We start from the raw sequence: 19542 nt of genomic DNA, 5'->3' as shown, positions 1-19542 counted from the left end.
CTCTGCTTGTGTCTCTGCCTCTCTCTCTGTGTGTGTTTCTCATGAATAAATAAATAAAATCTTTGGGACACCTGGGTGGCTCAGTGCTTTAGCACCTGCCTTTAGCCCAGGATGTGTTCCTAGCATCCTGGAATCGAGTCCCACATTGGGTTCCCTGCATGGAGCCTGCTTCTCCCTCTGCCTATGTCTCTGCCTCTTTCATGAAAAAATAAGTAAAATCTAAAAAAAAAAAAAAATTTGTGGTAAAAATTTGCTTTCTTTGATAGAACTTCATTATATACTTCAATACACTTGACATACTTGATATGTTAGCCTAGACAATGTAGTTGTGTTTTTTTTTTTTTTTCACAAATTGAGGATTTCTAAAGATGAGACCTCCACATGGATGTACTGATAAGCTTTAAAGTAAGGACTGCCAGGATGCCTGGGTGGCTCAGTTGGTTAAGCATCTGTCTTTGGCTCAGGTCATGATCCCAGGGTCTTGGGATTGAGCCCCATGGTGGGCTCCTTCCTCAGCAAGAAGTCTGTTTCTCCTTCTTCCTCTGCTCTTGTCCTGTCACTCAGGCACACTCTCTCTTTTTCTCTCTCTCTCAAATAAATAAATAAAATCTTTATAAAATAAAAGAAGGACTACCCCACTGATAATTTTATATGGACCATGGTATGTGCACAAGCAGAAGAGGAAAAACTAATGTTAATAGGTCAAATTGACAATGGGCGAAATATGAACAAGAAGATATGTTCTTATACCAATTACCTTGTTTCTCTTTTTACCAAGTGCTCACCATTGTCGTTATTACTGAATGGTATGGCTGGGTAAGTGCATGAGAATAACAATATAATAATTAAACAATTGGGGATCCCTGGGTGGCGCAGCGGTTTAGCGCCTGCCTTTGGCCCAGGGCACGATCCTGGAGACCCGGGATTGAATCCCACGTCGGGCTCCCAGTGCATGGAGCCTGCTTCTCCCTCTGCCTGTGTCGCTGCCTCTCTCTTTCTCTCTCTCTGTGTGTGTGACTATCATAAATAAATAAAAATTTAAAAAAATAATTAAACAATTAACATTTCTCTAGTGCTTACCATGTATCAGGCACTGTCCTGAGAGCTCTATAGGTCATGCTATTTAAAACTCTCAACAATCCTGTGATTACCTCATTTAAGTTGAATTAACTTGGCAAAGGACACAGAGCTGGTAAGTGATGGTGCCAGAGCCAGAGTCCAGAGCCTTTGTTCTTAACCACTCCATCATAATGATATTCTCAATAAAAGTGTTTAGTTAGTTTATTTATTTATTTATTGCTAGGAGGGGGAGGGGCAGAAGAAAGAGGAAGTGAGAAAATCTCTAGCACACTCCAGGCTGAGCATGGAGCCCAATGCAGGGCTCAATCTCATGACCTGACCTGAGCTGAAATCAAGAGTTAGATGCTTAAACAACTGAGCCACCAGGTATCCCAAAAGCATATGTTCTTAAGAGCTGCTTCTTAACCTTTACTTTCAGAACCTATCATTAGTTCTTAATTCACTCAATTCTGAGCCCCTTATCAATAGGGATGAAAATTGTTCTATTCTGCAAAACAGCATATTACTTTTCATTTGATAACTGCCATGTTTCTCCCAATGTGCCCCACTGCCCAACCACACTGAGGATTGCAATAAAGCCATGGACCTAGTTCATCCTCCACAGATGTGGTGTAATCTGGCATCATTAGCTTTGCTCTATTGGAAAAGGAAAAACTAGGTAGACTTGTGAAGGAGACAAAACTATGTCACAATCTGTGGGGCGCTAGAAACTTAAAATAATTACAAATGGGCAGCCCAGGTGGCTCGCGGTTCAGCGCCACCTTCAGCCCAGGGCCTGATCCTGGAGACCCGGGATCGAGTCCCACATTGGGCTCCCTGCATGGAGCGTGCTTCTCCCTCTGCCTGTGTCTCTCTGCCTCTCTGTATGTGTGTCTCTCATGAATAAATAAATAAGATCTTTAAAAAAATAAAATAAAATAATTACACATTTTATTATTCCTATCGTTTCATCTCAATAAAGTGTGCAGTGTCCACATGTAATTATTTTAAAAAAATAATACATTTTATAGTGAATAGTATTTAGAGCTGTGGAATAAACTTGAAATTACATATTTTGGAAGCAAATCTTTTTTTTTTAAGATTTTATTTATTTGTTCATGAGAGACACACACAGAGAGAGAGAGAGACAGTCAGAGGCATTGGGCGAAGCAGGCTCCCTGTAGGGAGCCCGATGTGGGACTCAATCCCAGGACCCCCGGATTACGCCCTGAGCCAAAGGCTGATGCTCAACCACTGAGCCACCCAGGTGTCCCCTGGAAGAAAATCTCAAACAAAAATTCAAGGATGCAAGGGGGAAAAAATGCACCATTTCTGTCTAGTGACAAAGTTACCTCTTGGTGGCAACATTTTTAAAGATGAAACTCTGTTGCTATAATTCCTTTCATGATCAACTTTTAACCAGTAGGGAAAAGAACATTATGGGTTGTGATTTACTACTTCACATTATTAAGGTATTTGCATTAAAAAAAAGAGACAGTTTATCTGATCTCAGATGTAATTAATTCTGCTTTGCACAAATGGTTATACAGTATTTGAGAAATATATAGAAATTTTAGTATTATTCAATAAGACAGAGTAAAATATAAAAATATACAGAAAATGTATGATTTTGTGATTGGGAGACAGTTTTTCTTTATCCAAGGATCCTAGGGAATGTTACTTTTCATCTTACCTTGAATAACCTCATTACACTTATTGCTACCAGCAGTTTATAGAATGAAACATGAATGGAAGAACTCCATATTTTTCAGCTACTCTGAAGAATCACAATAAATCTAGAATAACAGAACCTGAACCTGCTCCATATTCCATTTCGTTTTGCATGTGTCTCTCCAGGATGTCATCACATATGTCCAAGCATTTATATTATAGGATTTATATTGCTGAAGTCATACTGTAAAATTTCAAATACTGGACTCTTGACCACGGTAAGCTGGGTTGCAGAAGATGACAATGTTAATAGCACAAATTTTGAATAAGGTCCAAATCCCTAATACTTATTAGCTATTTGTCCTTAGGCAACTATTTAATTAGCATCCACTCAGCTGGACATGCCTTGGCTTTTTCCTTTTTATTCATCACATCATTCAATCAATTACTAAATCTTGCCAGTTCTATTTCCTAAACTTCTCTTTACATCATTGTTTCTATCCTTTTTGCCATTACTCGCTCCAAGGCACTGTTATCTTTCTCCTTCACCCCTGCAAAAGCTTCCTAAATGGTATTCCTTCATCTCTTTGTGCTGTTTTCTAGTCCATTCCCTAAATAACAGTCAGAATAATCTTTTATAGAACAAATCTGATTATAGCTCACTCCTAATTAAAACAAACAAACAAAATACAAATAAGCAAGTAAGCCTTTTGTCTTCATATTCCCTTTGGTCTAAAATCTAAAATTAACAGGTGGTCTGCAGGAAGCCCCTGAAAGCTCCAGTCTCCTTCCTTTGCTCCCTCTCACTCTGCATAACAATCACACAAGCTGCCCTTCATTCTCTGAAAAGCATAGACTTCTTCCCCATATCTGAACATTTGTAGATGCTCCTCTCTTCGCCTCAAATAATCTGACCCCGCCACACTCTCTCGATCCCTCCTCCCCCGACGCCCTTTCCTTGGTTGCTTAACTCCTATGTTTCCGGACTCAGAAACCTTCCCTGGCTCCCCCAGACTATATCACATTTGTCTGCTATATAATCTCATACCCCTTCTGGGTTTCTCTGTAGCACTTTTCATAATTGAAACCAACTGATTTGGTCTCTAATTACTTTTTTAGTATTTCTCTAGTGAGTTGATGGAAATTCCAGCTCCCTTCAAAACATGAATTCAATGAAACTGTGTAAACAAGAAACTGTATAAATAAGGCCAACTTTGTGCAAGAGACATAACAGATTGCTCATCAACAACCATTGAATACATGAATGGGACTCTGAATCTCAGGTTTCCTTCTGTGGAATGGGATGATAATAATAATAATGCTTATGTTATAAGACTGTGATGACAATTGATGTGATATGCCTACGGCACTGAACACAGTACCTTTTACGTAGAAGGCACTCTAAATCGATACCATTTTTTAAAATTATAATTTTAAATGTCAGGACACCCGGGTGGCTCAGTGGATGAGCATCTGCCTTTGGCTCAGGACATGATAGTGAGGTCCTGGGATTGAGTCCCACATTGGGCTCCCTGAACGGAGTCTGCTTCTCCCTTTGCCTCTGTCTCTGCCTCTCTCTCTGTATGTGTCTCTCATGGATAAATAAAATCTTAAAAAATAATTTTAAATGTCTGTAAATTCCTCTCATGGTAGAATTTACATTAACCTAGTAAATTAATTATTTCCTTATTTTTTTTAGGTAACACTAACTAAAAGCTCAATAAAAGAGACCAAAATAATCACTTTGGAAGCAAGTTGCTTATTTGCTATAAAATTAGCATATTAGAACAAAATTATGTTTTCACTGTTTTAAAAAAATAAATAAGATCTCCTGTGTGAGGGTTGATTATAATATAAATGCATAGCTAACACTGGACCACTGTGTAAATTACCCAAAATTGTTCATTGGTTTATACCACAGAGCTTTAAGTTACTCAATTAATGTAGGAACTCACCTCTTTTTATTGTGATGAATCAGGCATTTTAGAAAAAAAGAAAAAAGTAAAAAGAGATGTTGATTACATTAAGACAGTGAAATGTCTCTCATGACATCTTTGTGGATAAGATAGAGGATTATGGTCATATTAGAGGATTCAAAATATGCTGATTTCAACTGAGGCAAATTAGAAGAGAGTTCTCTTTTCCTGTCCTGTTCATTTTCATCAATGAATCGCTTAAAAACAGAAAAGTTAGGTTTCTCCAATGTGCATATTAGAGCTGACAATGAGAGCATAAGGGAGACAGCTAGCCTATTTAGTAGCAGAGTTGGTCAAGATCCAAAAATATCTGGAAAGGTTAGAATAAAGGACAACATTAAAAATATCATTAAAATGTTATATGGCTTTGAAAATTGTACAAACACAAAATAGGGAAGACTTGCCTGGGTAAATACAGAAGGTAATATTTTTAAAAATCCCACAGCTTTTAATGGTCAATGATGTGACTGGTAGTAAAAGTTAGGCAACAACAGCCACAAAAATCATTTAAAAAGTACTATAATGCAATTCTAGATTTTATTAATAGACACATGGACATGTAAAGAAATAGAAAGCATTTGCCTATGAAATTTCAAGTCTCACATTTTCATATCTCTCCCCATTCTCCCTCCTTTTCGAGTGAGGGAGGAGAAGGCAACCATTAAAAAAATGTTTTGCAAACTTATCATATGTATAGACCTATGTGCTAAAAGGAAATTTCAAGAGGAAAAAACACACACACACACACACACACACACACAGTCCTTGATTCCAAAGAACTTACAGTTTCAAAAAGGAGAGGCTCCAAATGCAGATACCATAATAGAAATGAGAACATGGAAAAGATCAGAAAAGAAAGTAAAGATAAAAGTGCTGTGGAAATTGAAAAGAATTCCCTCTGATCATAAAGAACAAATGACTTCCAGGTGGAGGTGGCATTTAAGTTGGGTCCTGAAAGATTGGTAGAATAGGACATGTGGAAATAGGACATCAGATAGAAGAAAGAGTGTCAGAGAAGAATGGCCACAATAATAATTAGGATGAGTTTGGGAAAAGTGCATTTTCCAGTTTGACTGAAATGTAGGACAAATCAAGGAAAGTAGTAGCAAAGGAACAGAGAAAAGAAATACCACTAAGAGTATAGGGCCATAGGTGGTATGTCAAGATAGAACATATTTTGTGGACTATGGCAATCACATAACTATCTACCTATTATCTATCTATCTATCTATCTATCTATCTATCTATCTATCTAGTCAAAGCCTTGCTACTTACTGAAGAGCAATATATTTAATTGGGAGAAATCTCAGTTCTGATACTCATTGTAGAGAAGTAATCTTAGTTACACCATCCAAAGGGACCTAAAATTAACTTACAAAGCAGGCTGAACTATCCAATAGTTTCTGCCTCACTTAGAAAGCTGGCTGTAGTTGAATCTCTTTTTCTTACCCTCTGGTCCTTGTGTTGAAGGAGGGAGGGCGGGACTCTTCTTGGATCTTTAGACACATAGTGACCACCACTCTATATTACTCATGAATTACACTATCATCTGTACTCCCTTCCTGTAATGTCTATCTTGTGGATTAAAATTTCCTGTTTGCAGGATGGTCTAAAATTCACTTGAACTGTTTGTTATACTTTTTGGACATTGTTCCTTGGACTGTCAATCATTATGTCCTGATGGGATCTGTAAAGCATCCACAAGATTCATCCAGATGTTCCTTAAAATCAGATTGCTAAGTTAAAATCAAGACCTATTGATCATATTTTTGGCATGTGTCCTATGAATTTGCATTCTAACAAGCTTTTCAGGTAAATTTTAAGTTCACTTAAGTTTGAGTATTAATGGTTTATAAGAAGTTGCCTCTTTGATGAATCATAATTAATTTAAAGAAAGCTAAAGAAAGTAGGTACTATTCAGATGGGTAAAAAATATTTTGAGTAGGTTTGGGGGAAGCCATTATTCTCATTCTTAAACATTTAGAATGGTATCAATAATTTGGAAGTCAGTTTGGATTAGAGCCTCTTTGTTCCTTTTTAATTCTGAGATTCAGAAAATGCCCAAATAAAAATAGTTTAAACATTGAAGCCTGACCATTCATATGCAAGTTGAATGTTTTTCTATCTAGTGTCCTTTTAAAATTAATCTAACTCCAGCATGTTATTTTTCCCAGCTTTTTTTTTTTTAGATATAACTGACATATAACCCTGTGTAAGCTTAAGATGTACGACATGGTAATTGGACACATGTATATATTGTGAAATGATTATCATGACAAGGTTAGTTGACACATCTAGCACCTGAAAGAAGTGCTCTTTTTGAAAGTGTGGTGAGAAAATTTAAGATCTACTCTTAGCAACTTTCAAGTATACAATACTGTATGGGTAATGATAGTCATCAAGCTGTATATCAGATGCCCAGGAAATATTCAACTTGTAACTGAAAGTTTGTCCCCTTTTACCAACATCTCATTTCACCCACCCCCAGCCTCTGGCAACTATTAATCTACTCTTTGTTTCTATGAAGCTGATTTTTTTTAATTTCACATATAAGTGAGATTATATAGTATTCATCACCCACTCTCTCTCTCACTTGCTCTCTCTCTGACTTATTTCACTGAGCATATGCTTTGAAGATTCATCTATGATGTCACAGATGGCAGGATTTCATTCTTGTGTAGGGCTGAAGAATATTTCAGTATGTATGTAAATATACCACATTTTCTTATCCATTCATCTGTTGATGGGTTTTTACATTTCTTAGCTATTGTAAATAGTGCTTCAGTGAACATGGAGGTATAAGATAGTGATTTCATTTCCTTCAGATATATACCCAGAAGTAGGATTGCTGGATCATATGGTAGTTCTATTTTCAGCCTCTAGAAGAACCTCCACACTGTTTTTGCATAATGGCTGTACCAATTTATATTCCTACCAACAGTAAATAAGTGTTACCTTTTCTCCACATTCTCGCCAGCACTTGTTATCTCTGGTCTTTTGATAGTAGCCTCTAACAGGCGCAGGATGAGATCTCTTTGTAGTTTTTTAATTTGTTATGATTAGTGATGTTGAATGCTTCTTCATGTACTCACTGGCCACATCTGTCTTCTTCCAAAAACATTATTTTTATGTTACAATAATCCATATATCATGTGGATAGAGCACAGTGTTCTTGACTGGCAGTTGAATTGCCATAATGAAAAATATAACTTACATTTTCATGAACGTTTAAATGTGTATATCACCTCTTGGAAGATATCTGGGTGCTTTTATTTGATACTTTTCTTCATTATAAAAATGTAGTCAAGTCATATAAAAAATGAATAATACTTTCACTTAAATGGCCCATTATCCTCATTGATTTTATCACTTAATTGAGGTGAATAGCTTGAATAGGCCTGAGTCCTCTCCTTTGTTTTGAAAAGAAAAAGTCTTATGAAATTTTCATGTGTTGAGTAGGGCATCTGTAGAGTAGTTTAAGAGACAACAACTGTGACTTCAATGTGAAAAGAGATGAAATTTTTGAACGGAAGTGTGGAATTTGTGTCAAATCACTCAACAAAAATATAGATCCATGTACTTAACCAATAAGGATTTATCATTTATTATGAGTCTTGAGTGTTCCTCTATGTTTCATAAGAACTCTATCCAAATAGGGAATGGAGTTTCAGTGATGAAACTGTTTCATCACTGTTTAACAGTACTGTTTCTTACTAAGATTTCTCTCAAAATTGTTTTCTCAAAAAGTAACAGCCAAGAAAATAATCGTATTTCAGAGGGAAAAAATAGAAGAGAAATTATAACAGAATGCTTATCTGTCCTTGCAAGCTATGGTGTAACACTGGGAAAATGATGTTTAAAAAGTGAGATAGAAGGTATATGCAAAAAATTTGGTCAAAATTTTATTTCTTTCATCAAATTGATTGGTGAATTAAATAAGGCAACCAGAAAAATTCCCTCAAATCAATTAATATTCACAAAAAAGCAGGGGTTTTGTTTTGTTTTACTAAAATCTTTTACAGTGCTACAAATTAGGTACACAATGAGAAGCAATGTATGTTTTCAACCAGTTGCTCATTAAAATACATATGAGAACAAACCATTGGCTATGTAGACTCAGAATGGAAGAAAACAAAATAAAAATCTATGTACCTATGTTTGCACTTTAGTAGCATTTTACTATTCATCTGTAAGAATATTTACTGTTAAATCGCATATTGTAAAGAGCTTTCTGTTAGAGTGCAAATTCAGAGACATTCGTGCCTTTTAAAATATAGAGTTGGGGATTCCTGGGTGGCTCAGTAGTTTAAGCATCTGATTTTCGACTTCAGCTCAGGTCATGATCTCAGGATCATGGGATTGAGCCCTGCATCAGGGCTCTGTGCTGGGTGTGCAGCCTGTTTAAGAATCTCTCTCCCTCTCTCTGCCTCTCCCTCTGTAATCAAAAACAATTTTTTTAAACAAACAAATAAATATTTAAAATATAGGTTTATATTCCCCAAATGAATGAGAACATACAATGTTTGTCCTTCTCTGATTGACTTACTTCACTGATATAAATAATAGTGAAAGGGAATATAAGGGAAGGGAGAAGAAATGTGTGGGAAATATCAGAAAGGGAGACAGAACATAAAGACTCCTAACTCTGAAAATGAACTAGGGGTGGTGGAAGGGGAGGAGGGTGGGGGGTGGGGTGAATGGGTGACGGGCACTGATGGGGGCACTTGACGGGATGAGCACTGGGTGTTATTCTGTATGTTGGTAAATGGAACACCAATAAAAAATAAATTTATTATAAAAAATTAAAAAAATAAAATATAGGTTTAAATGTGGTTTATATAATTTGACCCTTTTCTATAAAATTCCAACAGATAATATCTAAAATGATGAAAACATTTATTACCAACATTAAATACTTTATTTAACAAAACATAATTCTAGTATGTTTACCTTTAAAGTATTCTAAGAATTAAAAATATAGTGTAATGGTGAAATTTAGCAGATGAAAAACTTTAACTCCCAAAAGGACAATGTGGAGGAAAAAAATTAATTTTCATCATCATTTACATGTTTCACTAATTATTAATTCATCCAATGTTCATACTTACTACTTCAAACAAGATCAAAACAAATAAGACAGATGGATAAATTACATTTTTCTTATCCTCATGATGACATGTGACTTATAATATTTTATTTGTAAACTAAATCTATATTTAAAAAAGTCATCCCATTCTACTAAGTAAAGAGTAAGAAATGATACATAGCACAGAGACCCTGACCTTAAGGAGCCTACAGTTTCTGAGGAAATAATAATAAGCAAAATAATAGAGTTTTCATAAACTATAATTAGTAGAATACTTGAGTTTCATGGGGTATTCATTATTGTATGAAAGATGCATTCCATAGAGAAATCTAGGGGAAATCTACATGGGAAATCTACATGGGAATCTATAGAATATATGGCCTATTCTTAAAAACTCACAGTGAATATGAGAATATAAAGGTTCTGACTACTCCTGGAATAAAAACATCTGTTTAATTTTACTTAACACACAACTCCTAAAATTTTTTGGAGCTGAGGATATTCCCTACTTCCTTTTCTCCCTGCAGTAATGCTTGTTAGTATCCTACAGAACTAAATTCCTCGGAACATGATTTGGGGAGTATCTCAATAGAAGTATAAATTAGGCAAAGTGCACACAAAAAGGAGGAGTTACATCTGGGGATCAAGGAAGCTTTCATAGACATGGAAATGATTGAGCTGGGTCTTTAATAATGAGCAGGAATTTGCTACATCTGAGAGAGAAGAAAAGTCTAGGCTAAATAAAAAATCATGCGTAAATAGTTGTGAAACAAAATGGAATGTAATGGAATGGATGAGAGTTGTAGAAATTTAAACTGTGAGAACAGGCATAAGACAATCAAAGGTCTTACATGTCTTTCTTACAATGTACACTTTTGGACTTTCTGGTGCAAAACTTGGAAAGGCCAGATATAAGCCAAATATATCAAACTGAGGAGAGTTTTGGATTTGCATTTAAGATCAATGACTCAAAAAAACACATGGCAGATTTGAGGGGGATGATACTGGACTAAGAACTCAAAGGGTAATGTATAATGTACCATAAGCTTTTATAGATAATTATTAACAAACATTTTTACTTATTGAATATTTTCTCAGCATCTTCTATGTTCTGAGCATTATGCTAGTCATTAGAATATGAGAGTGAATATAAAGAGTCCTTGCTCTCAAAAAATTAAATTTATTACGATAGTCATATAAAGAGATAAAATATAGTGAGGCATATACAATTTCAACATTCAATACAAGTTTTCATTTAATACTCTATATTGAAGAGCAAGTATTCAATTGATATTTTTTTGGATGAACAAAATGGATGAATGGATGAATGTTGAAGGTACTATCAGTGCAATATTAAAATATACAGGGGAAATATGCAATTTTTTTGGTCTAATGTTCTGCTTGATAGTAAAATTCTAAAACAGTCTCTTAAATTGTGAAGTAAGTAAATCATTCAGATACATTTTTTAATTTCAAGACAAAGAAATTTCATGTTTGCTCTTCTTTGTTTTTAGAAATACTTACTTTACAAAGTTTAAGATCACTACATAGATTACAGGGAATCTGAAAAAAAATTTAAGAGGTGTAAAATGGTCCAATTTATATTTCTAGAAAATCTTACCATATTCTTGCTGACACTGAAACAGATTCACCCAAATGTGTGTTGAGCCCTTTATTTCATTGATGCTCTTGCTGCTCAAGATACTTTTGGAACTACTCTGGCAACCACCTTCGGAGCCTATGGCATGTTATTTAAACACTATCTTAATTCTGTACTGAGTGCCAGGGACATTACAGTTGTTTCATATTAGTGCCATCAAAAAATCCCTTATATGGCTCTTCCGAATCATGTAGATATTGAATATTGATACATGCCTTTGATTTTGGCTACAGCTGTCCTGCAGTCTATCTGCATTCATGGTTGGATTGGTGAAGTTAGAGGACTATAAAGATTAACATGGAAGAAGGGCTTGGAAATAGGCTCTTATAAAACATATCAAAATCAGTATTGAATAATAAGTGCCACCAGAAGTAGAGAAAACACTCTTCAAGAGGTTACTTGAAAAGCCCACAGGTTGGACACCTGGGTGGCTCAGCGGTTGAGCATCTGCCTGTGGCTCAGGGCATCATCCTGGGGTCCTGGGATCAAGTCCCACATAGGGCTCCCTGTGTGGAGCCTGCTTATGTCTCTGCTTCTCTCTCTCTGCGTGTCTCTCATAAATAAATAAATAAAATCTTTTTTTTGTTTGTTTTAAAGCACACATGGAAGGATCTAATTTCTGGTTAAGACATTAGTCTTATTTTTTTTTAATTTTTTTTTAATTTTTCTTTATTTATGATAGAGAGAGAGAGAGGGAGGGGCAGAGACACAGGCAGAGGGAGAAGCAGGCTCCATGCACAGGGAGCCCGATGTGGGATTCGATCCCGGGTCTCCAGGATCGCGCCCTGGGCCAAAGGCAGGCGCCAAACCGCTGCGTCACCCAGGGATCCCAAGACATTAGTCTTATTATCTTACATTATTAACTTTCAGATTCTTAGATTCACAAATAACAAGTTTCAGTGCAAAGAAAAACACAAGTTAATTTTCCTTTCCTTATATTTGTTAGTTTTCTTTTGTGATACTTTGTTAAAATTGTTTTTCAACACTTGTACTTAATTTTAAGCAGCACATGTTACTCACCAGCCTCCAACACACATCATATTCAAACAGTGAACTCAAACAGAATTTTGACAAGGGTTGATATAAACCCTGCTGTATAATGTATTTAAATGATTAATGAGCAGGCAAGAGATGGACATCAGAGGGTGGAGTAGAGATGGGGAAGTCTGTAATAAAAGTAGGTGCTCAAAGGTTACATTTTAAGTAGATTTTTGGTATTTAGAATACACACATAATATATATACTTTGTATAGATTTTTGATCATAAAACCTCAAGATAAAGACACTCAAATTGAATGAAATAAAATGAAAGTGTGGGAAGCAATACCACAAAAGAAATCAGTTCAAAGCAGTGAATTATCACAGTTAATTCCTTTAAATAGGTTTTTGCACTTGACAGAAATCATAGAAAATGGATTTCCCCCCAAAAAAATAAAGGATCACAAACATTTCTGAAACTTATTTTTTCCTTTGGGACAATTTTAATACAGATGAAAGAGCTTTAGATGAATGAGTTGGAGGAAAAAAACACTACTTAACCATCTGCTAGAACACAATGTGAAACATTTTCGACACCTCTCAGGCTCCTTAGGCGAATTTCAGAATGCAGCCATTAGTATTAAGAACAAGCACTAAGGATTACCAAAATCATTTTGTTTTTATCTTTGGTGGTTCTAGTATACTTTTAAAACCCTTCACTAACTTTCTCTATTGCTTTTCTATTTCCTGAAGTTTAAAATTAAATTTCCCTTCTGTTTGGCATATAGAAAATCATCATGCTTGCTACACAGAGAGAATATGAGTTATACAGGAGACTCATGGTGAGAGGCATTGGTGAGTGGACAAAAAACATTAACATTTGAAGTGATCCTGAGTTCACAATTTTTCTAGAATACAAGGATTGTATGTCTGATGTTTCATAAAAGACTATTAAAATAGTTCTTTGTCCTGACTGATAAACACTATATATACAAGTGGGGAACACACTTTTAAAATAAATCCAATATATTTGATAAGAAAATTTTAATTTACAAAATAATCTGAACATTAGTATGATTTTCTACCTAAATGCTTGCATGATGACAAAGATTACAAATCTACCCTTCCTTAATGTGCTCACAGGAAAGTTAATAGTCACAAAAAATGAAACAAAAAACACCAGATTTGTTGTTGAATGATAAAAAAAAAAAAAAGCACACAATCAAAATCAATGCATGAGTGCAGGGTGCAGTTAAAATCAAGAACCTAAGAGGAAAATGGATGGGTAGATAGAAAAGTGGGTTAACTCTTTCTTTTCTAAATGTTGTCTTTTCTTCAGCGTCTCCTTAGTTTGGAAGAACCATGAAAGCAAGAAACATTTTCTACAATCTGTGAGGAGAGAGTACTTCCCTGAAATTGTTGAAGTAATATTAAATAGCTACTTCAATCATAAGTGAACATGATCTTTCACAGAGCTAATTCCAGAAGAAAACAGTCAAGTATCATGGAAATGTATATAGCTATGGAGATAAAAGAAACCTTGAACTGTCAAAATGGTTTTAAAAAAGTGCTCAAGGGGATCCCTGGGTGGCTCAGCGGTTTGGCGCCTGCCTTTGGCCCAGGGAGCCATCCTGGAGTCCCGGGATCGAGTCCCGTGTCGGGCTCCCGGTGTGGAGCCTGCTTCTCCCTCCTCCCGTGTCTCTGCCTCTCTCTCTCTCTATGTCTATCATAAATAAATAAATCTTAAAAAAAAAAAAGTGCTCAAGGTCTCTGTGTATGACATTCTCCTTCCATGAGAACAGAACCTTTACTCTTACCCAGGACCAGTTACACATCTCATTGTATAGTTTTAAAAAAGTTTTAAAAGGCTGTTCACAGAGGACTGAAATATTGGAAAAGCAAACAGTGAAGTCTTAAGATATATTAATGAAACTAAATCTTATGTCATAATCTTGTCATAACAATATTGTCACCTAGCCACAAAGAAAGTTTTTATGTAAATACTATTTCCAGAAATCTAAAACTATGTTTCCCACCAGGGAAAAGAGGAGCAGCATTATATACAGATTTCACATTAACGGTTTCCTTTTCTCTTGTATCATCACTATTTCTTTGCCCCTCATAGAAAAAGTTGCTTGGAGGTATACATTTTGATTAACAACACAACTCAGCCAAAGAATTCACATTGAAAAGAATTAGCAATCCAGGCAGGGTACCACAAAGTGAATCTTAATGAGAAGATTTTACAAGGCAAATTACAAAGGAGCCTATAATTATCAATTTCTCTCAATGCTGCTCAGGTTTATAGCATGTAAGGAGAGAACTACTGGGAAAATTGACTTGATGTGAATTTATGAACTGGCAGGATTACTTTTAAGAGATGAACAACAAATTGTTCTTTTGGCTTTAGTTCACATAATGTACCAGATGTCATATGTCTCAGAAGCAAACAAACAATTTGTCACAAATACTTCTCTGAAGTTTTTTTTATATATATATATTTTATTTCTCTAGAATGAAGAATGATACTTCTCCAACTGTATTACAAATTTCTTGAAGGCTAAATCAATGCTCTACTACATGTTTATACTTCCTCATGTCTAATATAGTGTAAGACACGTGTTCAGAAATCAAAAACCACCTACTGATTAACTAAATTTCCTATTGTTTTCATTTCAACCTTGTTATTTGTCTCTTGGCAAACTATTATTTTACTCACCATGAAGAATGCCTTCATTTCAGTTATATTAACTGAATCACTGTTAATATGTCATTTTTTCATATCTAGAGATATTGCCAAGAATTCAAGAGGCTTTGGATCTAAAATTCTCATCGCACTGATCCTCTTGGGACCTAAGTTTTCCTCTCCAGTAATTACTCCAGTAATTTTCCAGTAAGTGCTTCCTTGTTACTTTCTCTCTGGGATCTCTTGCTCCTGGTTCCTGTTTAATGACCACTGTCAGGTTTACCTAACTCTGCATAGACACACCCTCACATTTTCCCCCATCCTACTCTTGAAAATATTTAGAGCAACTACCTGCTCTTGAAGGTCATCTTTAGCTACACATTCTAACCACATCATCCATCTTGAACAATGCCCCAAAATTAGATACTGTGAAAATTAAAGAAAAGAACAAGTCAAAAGCAGCAATGAAGAGTCTAAATTACCTATTTTTAGGGGGTTTTGGAAATAGGGGTAAGCTGTTAACAAGATATAGAGCCCAAATGTGAATGAAATATGATTCTGTAATACAGAATGCCAATGCAACAACAGTGATTTATTTAATAATTATCCATAAAATAAAATCCTGGCACCAGTAAATGTATGTTCTATTCCAACACTAGGCACATCAATCAGACAACAAAAAGATATGGAAGGCATTCAAACTGGTAAGGAATCAGTAAAATTTTCACTATTTCTAGATGACATGACAATTTATATAGAAAACCCAAAAGACTCCATCAAAGTCACTAGAACTGATAAATGAATTCAGTTCTGTCACAGCATACAAAGTCAATGTACAGAAATTCATTTCATTTCTATACACTAGTAATAAAGCAGCAGAAAGAGAAATTAAGGAATCAATCCCACTCACAGTTGCACCAAAATTAATAAAATACCTAGGAATAAACTTAACCAAAGAGGTGAAAGATCTGTACTCTGAAAACTATAAAACATTGAAGAAAGAAACAGAAGACAGAAAATCCATGCTCATGGATTGGAAGAAAAAAAATATTGCTATATTGTTTATACCGCCCAAAGGAAACTACACATTTAAGGCAATCCCTATCAAAATACCACCAGCATTTCTCACAGAGCTAAAACAAACAATCCTAAAATTTGCATGGAACCACAAAAGACCCCAAATAGTAAAGCAATCTTGAAAAATAAAAGCAAAGCTGGAGGTATCACAATTTCAAACTTTAAGTTATACTACAAAGCTATAGTAATCAAAACAGTATGGTACTGGCACAAAAATAGACCTATAGATCAACAGAAAAGAACAGAAAATCCAGAAATACACCCATAATTATATGGTCAATTTATCTTTGACAAAGGAGGCAAGAATATCCAATGGGAAAAAGTCAGTCTTTTCAATATATGGTGCTGGGAAAACTGGACAGTTACATGTAAAATAATGAAACTGGACCACTTTCTTACACCAAACACAATGTAAACTTGAAAATGATATTATGCTATATGTTAACTAACTGGAATTTAAATACACACTTAAAAATAAATAAAACATAAAATAAAATTCTCATCCTAACAAAACAACAAAAAATGGATTAAGCATCTAACTGTGAGACCTGAAATCTTCAAAATCCTAGAAGAGAACATAGGCGGTAATTTTTCTGACATCAGCTGTAGCAATATTTTTCTAGTAATGTTTCCTGAGGCAAGGCAAACGAAAGCAAAAATTAACTACTGGGACTTCATCAAAATAAAAAGCTTCTGCACAGCAAAGCAAACAATCAACATAACTAAAAGACAGCTTACTGAATAGGAGAAGATAATTACAAATGGCATATCACATAAAGGGTTAGTACCCAAAATATATATATATAAAACTGACACAATTCAACACCCCAGGAACAAGTAATCCAATCAAAAATGGGCAGAAGACATGAACAGACTTTTCTCCAAAGAGGACATACAGATGATCAACAGATACATGAAAAGAGGCTCAACATCACTCATTATCAGGGAAATGCAAATCAGAACTACAATGACATATCATTTCACACCTGTCAGAATGACTAAAATAAAAAACTCAAGGAACAACAAATGTTGGCAAGGTGTGGAGGAAAAGGAACCCTTGTGCACTACTCATGGGAATGCAAACTGGTGTAAGTACTGTGGAAGACAGTACAGAGGTTTCTCAAAAAATTAAAAGTACAACTTTACGACCTAGTAATCTCACTTCTAATTTGAAAGGATATATGTACCTTTATATGTTTATTGCAGCATCATTTACAAGATTCAAAGTGTAAAAGCAATCCAACTTCTTATCAATAGACAAATAAATGAAGAAGAGATGGTACATCCATAAAAAATAATGAAATATTACCATTTGCAACAACATAGATGAGTATAGAGAGTGTAATAGTAAGGAAAATAATCGAGTCAGAAAAAGACAAATACCATATAACTTCACTCATATGTACAATTTAAGAAACAAAACAAATGAACAAAGGAAAAAGTGAGAGACAAACCAAAAAAAACAGACTCTAATGTACAGAGAACAGAGGCCTACCAGAGGAGAGGTGGATAGGGGGAATGGGTGAAATAGGTGAAGGTGATTAAGAATACACTTATCTTGATCAGCAGTGAGTAATATATGGAATTGTTGAACCATTGTATTGTACACCTGAAACTAATATAGCACTCTCTGCTAACTGCACTGGAATTAAAATAAATAAAATAAAAAATGAAAGATTAGGATGGAGCACACTCAAAACAAATAGTGTATATTTCACATGTAATTGTTTTTCTTGAATCTTCACAATAATCCCGTAAGCTAGATATTTATATACCTAGTTTATAGGTGATGAATCTGAGTTCAAGATATTTAGTAACCTGTGGATGGTCTATAAGGATGGTAGTAATCCTCACCTCATTGGGTTGTGGAGAAGAATAAATGGTACTGTGAATTGAATCAATATCAGTGAAGACTGAGTAAGCCTCTCCTAAGTGCCACAAAATTCCATTTGTATTATCTCGTTGAATGTTTGTGAGTGGGTAAAGAGACATTCAGTATGAGACTGGTGTGGACCTAGGGTCAAATATAGACTTTTGCTCCTCCACGTGCAGCTAATATCTTTTTCACAGTTGTATTCTTAGAATCGATGTTCCTGGTCCATAGAAGATTCTCAGAAAATACCGTGTTTATCAAATGAATACATGATCATCTGGTATTCTTAAAAGAGTAGAAATATATGGAGGACTTAAAATTTCTATACTATTATAATATAATCGTATGTCCTTTGCAATTTGAAGTGAAGACAGTATGTTTATCTATTTACTTTCAAAGAAAATACCTACGTAAGTTGTATATGACAACTTACAAACATGGAACAACACATTCAGAAAAAATCAGCAGCTGACTTGCATCAATTTCTTTTGAAAAAGGATATCACATATTCATATTTTTCTTAAACACAATAAACTAGACATAAACACAATAAACTAGACATATACTTGTTTTTTTGGCATCTAAGGGATTTACTTCAATATAACAGTAATTTCATTTTTGTAAATTTTCTAATCTGTACATTTGAGTGTCTCCATTACTGTTCTGTCAGCTGTCCTTTTTGACACTGCCAGTACATTTACTTTAAACAGACTCTGTCATGAAGAAACAAGAGTGTGGCATGAACATAGGGAAGCAAAAGAAAGCAAGAAAGTATGCAACCATGGAGAGAATAGATTCAAACATAGAAAGAAAGAAAAGAAAGATCCCAGCACACTCAAGGAAAGAGAGAAGTCCCCCAACATCCTTCCTGCTTATTCTTCCAATATAACACATAGCTGGGCACACCTTACCACATCGTGGTTGATACCAACTTTATCAACTTTTCCATTAAAGCCAAACTTGACTTAGTACAGTTAATGATGGTCTGTCTGTATGCCAAGTGTATGCTTGTATAACTGAATGTGTAATGGCTGAAATTGAGAAACTGGGGCAAAAGTATCGAGTGGCTCTAAGGATTACCAAGGATCCAAGATTAGAAAGATTGCCATGCACACACAAAAGAACCTATGCAGATGAAGGCTTAGTACAGAGAGTAACTCAGCACAAGTGTTATATTGTGGCCACAGTTGACTGGGACCTTACAGGAAAGATCCAGAAGATTCCTGGAGTTCCCAACATGTACATTTCTAACCATAGGTACAGCATTGAGCGGATGCCAGATGATTATGGAGACCCTCGGTTCTAATTCTTAAAGGAGTCTCTCTGCCTTCTTTTACCAACTTTTCCTGTTGCCAGTTCATATTAGCAATATCCTATAGTGTGAATTATTCTTCTTACCCATTTGCTCTGTTATGAGCTGAGTATAGTTAAACATATTCATTTTTTGAGGTTGTTTTGAAATTGTTATTTTGTATC

The 19542-nt window shown here is 35.1% G+C and overlaps 1 protein-coding gene and 1 pseudogene across 3 annotated transcripts in view; one reads left to right on the top strand and one right to left on the bottom strand.

The window, feature by feature from the left end:
• LINGO2 (leucine rich repeat and Ig domain containing 2) overlaps nucleotides 1–19542 on the bottom strand; it is a 1121960-nt gene that overhangs the window by 459755 nt on the left and 642663 nt on the right. The window lies entirely within an intron of this gene.
• Nucleotides 659–19372, top strand: LOC121495200 (annotated as a pseudogene).

This window comes from Vulpes lagopus, chromosome 7 (assembly GCF_018345385.1).
Source record: "Vulpes lagopus strain Blue_001 chromosome 7, ASM1834538v1, whole genome shotgun sequence".
NCBI lineage: Eukaryota > Metazoa > Chordata > Mammalia > Carnivora > Canidae > Vulpes > Vulpes lagopus.
Note: the sequence above shows the minus strand (reverse complement) of the source record. Positions and strands in the feature narration are given on the sequence as shown.